Raw genomic sequence first — 7,760 nt, forward strand, 5'->3', positions numbered from 1 at the left:
GGAACTGCCAGGGGGGCTCCCAGACTGCCGGGGTCCCGAGTCCAGGATGGCAGTGTCGGCCCCAGTAAGTGGGCCGAGAGAGAGAAGGAAAGAGAAAGAGAGAGAAGGAGAGAGAGAGAGAGGGCAAAAGGGACCCAAGGCTGCCCCCAGGGTCCCCATGCCCGTGGCTGTTCTCCCCTGCTCCGGCCCTGCAGCCAAGTGGCAGCATGGCATTGACAGCAAGGCCGTGAAAAGAGCGGGAGGGGGCTAGCACTAAAAGATAAAATCAAAGCAGAGATTGCTGACTCTCCAAACCTCACAAAGTGGTTTGTTTTTCTTAAGTAAGAAGATTTTTGGTCTTTTCTTTTGTGTGTTTTGTTTGCTGTTAAAAAGAAGTTTTTTGTTTTTTGGTTTTTTTTCCTGAAGAATGGGTTTGTAAAGCTAAAACAATTAAATGCTGCCCAAAAAGTAAAAAGCAATAGATGTGATACATCTCGTGTTAAAATTGGTCTAGCTTTTCTTATTTAACTAACTGTAACTCACAAAAAGAAGAATTTGCCTCTGCAGCTATTAGCACAGCTGGATAGAAGAAGAAGAGGCTGCTGTGGAAAAAGCTTTTAGCTAAACCCAGAAAGTTTGGAAGAAAAGTGAATGGTAAAAGTTAATGCAGTATTATCTTACTTTTATTACTATGCTATTAAGAAGTCCTATCCAGGTACTACCGAAGCAACAATCAGAATCACGGAAAAAGGGTGAATTCATGCCAGCAGAATCAATGGACTATCACATTTAAACCGGGTGATACCAAACTGACTTTCCAATGGGGACTGAGTGGTAATAGTTTGCAAAAAGCCAAATGATCCAAGAAATGTACAAAGAATAACACTGAATTCAGAAGTAAGACAATGCTTATACCACTGGTTTCAAGCACTGCCTGAATAAAACATCTCCTTAGGGGAGGAATACTCCAGATAGAAGGATCAAGACTGTTTTTGTGTTCCGACCTTAGCCTGAGAATTGTACAGGGGAGTAGGGGAATTACCATTTCCATCAGTAAACTTTATTTGATTCATTCCAATACTGGACATGCTAGCTGGGTTATAAGTAAATGCTTGAATTGTGAGAATAATTAGTATTGTAGTTCACAACATTTATGCTCTTATTGCAAAAAGTGTTAAAGTAATAACTTAGCTTTGTGGATGGGAATTATTACTGCCTGTTGAAGGAGAGATACCTGAAGAATGGTAAGAGACCACAGTTAAAGGGTGTCAAAACCAATTTGCCTGGAAATTAGTTAAGAGAAAGTGACAAGGAAATAGAGGGCACGACCAGATTGGCCTCTGTATTTTGGCACCGAGAAGATCAAATACACCTGCTGTGGGTTGCAACCTCACAGGCCTGGGAGATGGGAGTATAAGCCATACTGGACCTCTGTTATTCCTGCTTCTGGCACTCATTTGTTCTCTTTTCCCTTTCGGGATACCAGCAAGATTGTGTCACAAATGCTGCAGAAAGCATCACGTGGAAAGAAACCAAAGTTCCTCTTTAATTACACACACCTATGTCAACAGCCACTCTTATAACCCATCCAAATTAAGAACCTGTAGGCAAAATGGAGTAAATTATTGGATTACAAGAAACTTAGGAAAAAGTGGTAATAGATTTGGAATTGAATATCCAAAAGGAGAGAGATGTATTTGTTTTACATTTAATCTTGAAGATAGGGTTCGAGATTTGGTAAAAAAACAAATAATAAACAAAAAGGTAAAACCAGCACAGCAACTTAACTCTGTATTGACCCCAAATTATCTATTGAGTCGTATTACAAGACTCCAAGCAGTTATAGAAATGATAGCAAATGGAGCTGCCCAGGCATTCGAGTTAATATCAAGTCAGCTAAGCCAAACAAAAACTGTAGGGTATCAGAATAGGTTGGCTTTAGACTATTTATTGGCCAAAGAAAGGGGTGTTTGTGGAAAGTTTAATATATCAAATTGTTGAAAATTGATGACCACAGAAAAGTCATTCTAGAAAAAGCAAAAGAAATCAAAGAAGAAAAAAATATATATGCATATAATAATCCAGGTACCGGTCCAAAAATTAGATAACAATGTTAAAACCTAGCTGGTAGGGTAATGTAATAGAAGAAATTAGGGTCTTTCATTTTATGTGTTGCAACTATTTTTATATTTCTTCCTTGTGTAATCCCCTGTTTTATTTTGCCCGCATAGTCCAGAAGATGCAAGTAGATAAGAAATATTGCTCAAGCCAAAGGATTTACAAAGAATAAGAGTGGGGATTGTGAAAAATGCATGTATTTTATGATTGGCTTTTTGGAAATATTAAAATGAATATTATATGTGTTGTGTTAGAAAGTAATGCTGTATTAACTCTCTTAAGTAGTGTGTTAAATATAGTTTTAGGTTACAAAAACTGTTAAAATAGAAACGATGCTATGTAAGATACTTTTTTTAAAGAAAGGACTTGCAGCAAGATAGCAGCCACAGGACACCTAAATCTTTCAGAGAAAAAGAATTTATTGCCCTCTTATCAGAAGAAACGAACTTCTTCCTGCCTCCAAGGCACCGTTAGGATTAGAAGGAAGAAGTGGATGATGACCAGACAGAATCCTGTATTTGAATGGAATTTATGCACCATGTATGAAGTGTATGACTATGCAACAGGCTATTGCTTTTAAAGGTTAATCCTTTGTTAACGGGGGTCCTCTTTCGGGCTCATGCTGCCCAGAAAAAGGTACCTGGACGTCCGTAACTCTTTGTTTTTGTTGTCTCATATTGTCCTAATTCAAATTGGCCAAATTATTATTACTCTAATTGTATTACTGTTTTTATAACCATTTTATTACTATTAAACTTTCAAAATTTTAAAAGCAAGTGATTGGCATTTTTCACACCAATCTGTTAGTTGAAAATTATCAAAAGATTTTTGTGAGTTTTCTAATTTTGGCATTAATGCTGGCGAATTTTCAGGGTTTACTGTCTAATTTTGGGTCGAGAAATCTGTCCCAAACACTGAGGGGACTCTGGTGCTATTTGGGAACAGTTCTTTTTCAAAATTCTTTTGTGTTGGGATCAAAGGGTTGGCATTTGCAGGGGCAAAATAATTCTCTGTCTGTCCTGTATTTATTAAAGCAGCTGTCATATTCCAGCCTCCTCCTCCTCCTCCTCGCACGGTTTGTGTGCATGGATGTGGCTGTGCAGACGAATCGTGACACAAAGTAGTCCCACTGGGCGCTAGGAGTGTGGAAGGCGAAAGCACGGAGGCACATCAGGTATCGGTTGTGCACAGTTACGCGCGGCACTGCGGAGGGATCTCTCGGTGCCCGGCAGAAGGAGAGACGCAGAAGGATACATGCAAGGCGCTGCAGTTTTCACCTGCTGTGGTGCCGTGTATAGACACAGTGGCGGCAGAAGTGGCGTGACAGGGCACAGGGATGCCGGGTGTGGCCGGACGGCGGCATGCAGCGGCTCGCAACCAGGACCGGGCTGTGCCAAAGCTGCGGCGAAAGCAGTGGGGGGTGGCAGCGGGGCCGTGGAGATAGAACTGCGCATGCGTGCAGCTGATCCCTGAAGCAGCGCTGTGGTTCGATGAGTCGGCGCGGAGTGATATCATTGGTGCTGGGGTTGTAGCAACTGCGCATGCATGGGTTCCGTCACTACTGCAGCGCAGGCAGTCATCATGGCGGCGGGCGGGCCGGGGGGTGTGGGAGGCGGTGGAGCTGCGGGAACGGGAACGGGGCTGCGGCTGCAGCCGTGGAAGGAAACGTTGGGACGCCCATGGTTGCAGGAGGCAGCGGAGCCACACCATCCAGCAGCTCTGAAGCGGGAGGGTGCGGTGGGGAAGGCGCAGCTCGGCCCGCCATGCAGCGGCGGCGGCAGGAGAGGGGAAGCGACCACGGGCGGCGCTGACGGGAGGCTGGGCTGGAGCGCCGCAGCGCCGGCACGGGGTGGCTTGGGTGGCTGGGGCGCCCCAGTAAGACAGTCATTAAAACACCCTAAAAATTATTTTTAAAGCCCTGAAAAAGCCCTAAAGGTATCCTAAACATTTCCAGAGAATTCCTAAAAACTCCTGAAAAAAACACCTTAAAATATCCTTAAAAATCCCTGAAAAATCACCACCGTAAAAAACTGTTTAACCCCTACCTGTAACACTGTGGCCTCCAAACATCATCTCTTACCTATTAATCGGGGTAACTGCAAGGCCCTCAAACACAACCACAATCACCAGCTTGAGTTGGTCTGGACAGCACCAAATAAAATAAAAAGCTTTATACATAGAAAAATTAAAAATAAAAATGAAATAAAAAATTTTAAAAAATTCTTTAAAAATTGAAAAATCAAAAATAAAAATTAAATAATAAAAAAAATGCTTTAAAAATGGAAAAATCAAAAATAAAAATTAAATAAAAAATAAAATTAAAAAAATAAAAAGCTTTAAAAATAGAAAAACCAAAACTAAAAATTAAATAAAAAATAAAATTAAAAAAATACAAAGCTTTAAAAATAGAAAAATCAAAAATAAAAATTAAAAAAAATCAAAAAATAAAATAAATGCTTTAAAAATAGAGAAATTAAAAGTAAAAATTAAATAAAAAATAAAATTAAAAAATAAAAAGCTTTAAAAATAGAAAAATCAAAAATAAAAATTAAATAAAAAATAAAAAATAAAAAATAAAATAAATGCTTTAAAAATAAAAAAATCAAAACTAAAACAAAAAAAAATTAAATGCTTTAAAAATAGAAAAATTAAAACTAAAAATTAAAGATAAAAATAAAATTTAAAAAATAAAAAGCTTTAAAAATACAGAAATCAAAAATAAAAATTAAATTTAAAAAAATAAAATAAATGCTTTAAAAATAAAAAAATCAAAACTAAAAATTAAATAAAAATAAAATTAAAAAATAAAAAAGCTGTAAAAGTAGAAAAATAAAAAATAAAAATTAAATTAAAATAAAATTTAAAAATAAAATTAATTTAAAAATAGATGAAAAACAAAATCCGTAAAGTGCTGTAAAGTACCATTAAAGTTCCATAAAAGGTAGTGCCATAAAGCGCGACAACCGCGCTTTACGCCAGTTTTACGACAGTCGCGCTTTACGACACCTTTTGCGACAGTCGCGCTTTATGACATTACCCTTTATGGAACTTTTATGGTACTTTACAGCACTTTACGGATTTTATTTTGTTTTTCATCTATTTTAAATTTTTTTTTTATTTTATTTTTTCCTTAATGTTTATTTTTAATTTTTCAAGCTTTTATTTTATTTTTCTAATTCTATTTTTTATTTACTTATTATTTTTAATTTTTCTATTTCAAAAGCTTTTTATTTTATTTTTTAAATTTTATTTTTTATTTAATTTTTAATTTTTCTATTTTTAAAGCATTTATTTTTTTTTTATTTATTTTTTTTTAATTTTTCTACTTTTAGAGCTTTAATTTTATTTTTTAATTTTATTTTTATTTTTCAATTTTAAAAACATTTATTTTTCTAGTTATATTTTTGATTAAATTTTTATTTTTAATTTTTCTATTTTTAAAGCATTTTATTACATTTTATTTGGTGCTGCCCAAACCTGCTGTAGTGCATTTTTATACTTTATAATACTTTGAAGTCATTTTGTTTTATATCCCCATATTTTTCCCAAATGGTTTATCCCAAACTGTACCCCCCTCCTTCTACCTGTGTTATCCCTCTCCCGGGATGAGATCATACCCAAACCCCCACCCTGGCTCTCTGTCAATGACTCAGCCTCCCATCCCCTCCATGCAGAAGTTTCGGTCCAAGTCGTCCAGTGATCAGCCAGAGGCCAGGGGTCAGCCCCCCGAGCCTTGCCCCATACGCTGTCCTGTATGTCTATGCCCCAGAATCCATCCCTTAGGGTCACTTATTGGTTGGTAAAATGTTATCTACTTTCGGTTTCCACCTCCCTTTAAATGTAACCTTGGCACATCTCCCTGGGGCTTGGCAGGAGGCCCCTGGAGGTGCAGGAGCTCCTTTGGGACTCCTAATAAAACCTGGGATTAAACCCTGCTAAGAGTTGGCCCTTTATCATCTACCGATGTCTCTGGTGTCTCTTGTGCTGCACAGGGGCCCAGCCCAGGTGCCCTCAGCACCCTCGGGGCAAACACAGAGAGTGTCTCCTGCCAGCCCAGGTGCCCTCAGCACCCTCGGGGCACAGAGAGTGTCTCCCCGCTCTCGGCCGTGTCAGGGCTGCCCCCCGGTGTCTGCCGACTCGGGACCGGCCGAGGGTTACTGAGAGGCTCGCACAAACCTGCTCGGCTGCTGATTGTGGCGTTTGAGGGTCCCCAGGACGAGGGAAGAGACGAGAATCATGACTCCACCTTTCAGAAGGCTGAAATATTATTTTATGATCTCTATTATATTAAAAGAAAATGAGATAGTAGAACTATACTAAAAGAGCAAGGAGACATCAGAAAGCTGGAAAGGAATGAATAATAAAAACCTGGGACTGCTCACAGCCCCGACGCAGCTGGACCATGATTGGTCATCAAGTAGACACTGCACAGGAGACTAATCCAAGATGCCCCTGTTGCTAAACCATCTCCAGCCCACACTCCACAGCCAGCAGATCGTTATTGGTTCCATTTCTGTTCTGAGGCTTCTCAGGAGAAAAATCCCTGCAAAAGGATTTTCATCAAACACGTCAGTGCCAGGTGATGGCACAGGCAGCATCGGCCGGCCGAGGTCACTGTGTCATCCCTGCCAGCCCAGGTGTCACAGCAAGGAGGAGAGAGTTCACCCTGTGCTCACCCTGCAATACAGAGCAATACAACACAACACACATATTAACACAAGATGATAACCTTTTTCTATTTTCATTACATGTAGATTTACTGTTATAGGAAACCCAAATCAACAAAAGCACACAGAAAACACCACTCATCTACCATTAACGCCCCCTTCAGATGACACACGAAGTCACCATCCCTCTCATCACAACTGCTAAATTACACCCCAGCAATCATTGGTCCTCGGGAACGTGGTTCCCGGGAGCCTCAAAAAAATCCTCCTGCTTGACAAAAACCCCGGTCCCTGGACAGTCCGTGCCCAAACTCTGGTGATGAACGTCACCTCACAGACCGTCCGGGACCGAGGAAAAAAAAAACAGCCGGGGGGGGGGAAACGCAGCTGGGGATTTTTTATTCTAAATTTGAAAATGAGTTGAAAAACTTGAAAAGCAAAAGTCACACACACAAGGTTAAATCCAGTAATCCAGTCGGCATGCGCTGACACACGCAGAGATGAGCAGACGCAGACAGACACAGACACGTGCTCTCACACATGCTCACACGCTCTTCCCGCTTACACACTCGCTGCGGCCCTTACTCGAGACGCTGAAGAACGTGCTGCGACACATCTTCTGGCTGCGCTCCTTGACGTCAGTTGGTAGGTTCTGGGGAAATCGGTAGCCTTGGGGACCTGTGAGACGACAGGAAGCGGTCAACGAGTGGCTATCTGACAGCTAGGACTTGTCTCCACTCTGAACCAATAAGTTTTCTACCCAAAATCCCATAAAAGACAGATGAACAGTAAAGTTTTTATAACTCTTCTACCTAACTGTGACTACGTGCCCAGGCAGGGCAGCTCCAACCATAAGTGGTACAATATAAGTACACACAACAATGTAAGTCGATGCATACAGTGCAAGTGTACATAGAGGGTAGGTACATACAGTATAAGCCAGCACAGGTACACACAATATAAGCCAGGACTTGAGATAACTCGCTGGAAGATGAA

The 7,760-nt window shown here is 40.2% G+C and overlaps 1 long non-coding RNA gene across 1 annotated transcript; it reads right to left on the reverse strand.

Annotated features, from left to right (window-relative positions):
- Positions 1-6,344: 6,344 nt before the first annotated feature.
- On the reverse strand, positions 6,345-7,480 carry LOC139585434 (uncharacterized). Its single transcript, XR_011677076.1, has 2 exons — positions 7,350-7,480; positions 6,345-6,640 (listed from the first exon to the last, which is right to left on the reverse strand). It is a non-coding gene; the product is annotated as an uncharacterized lncRNA (long non-coding RNA).
- Between the last annotated feature and the right edge of the window lie 280 nt (positions 7,481-7,760).

Source organism: Agelaius tricolor, unplaced genomic scaffold (assembly GCF_023055355.1).
Source record: "Agelaius tricolor isolate 1412-34295 unplaced genomic scaffold, bAgeTri1.0.p SCAF_78, whole genome shotgun sequence".
Lineage (NCBI taxonomy): Eukaryota > Metazoa > Chordata > Aves > Passeriformes > Icteridae > Agelaius > Agelaius tricolor.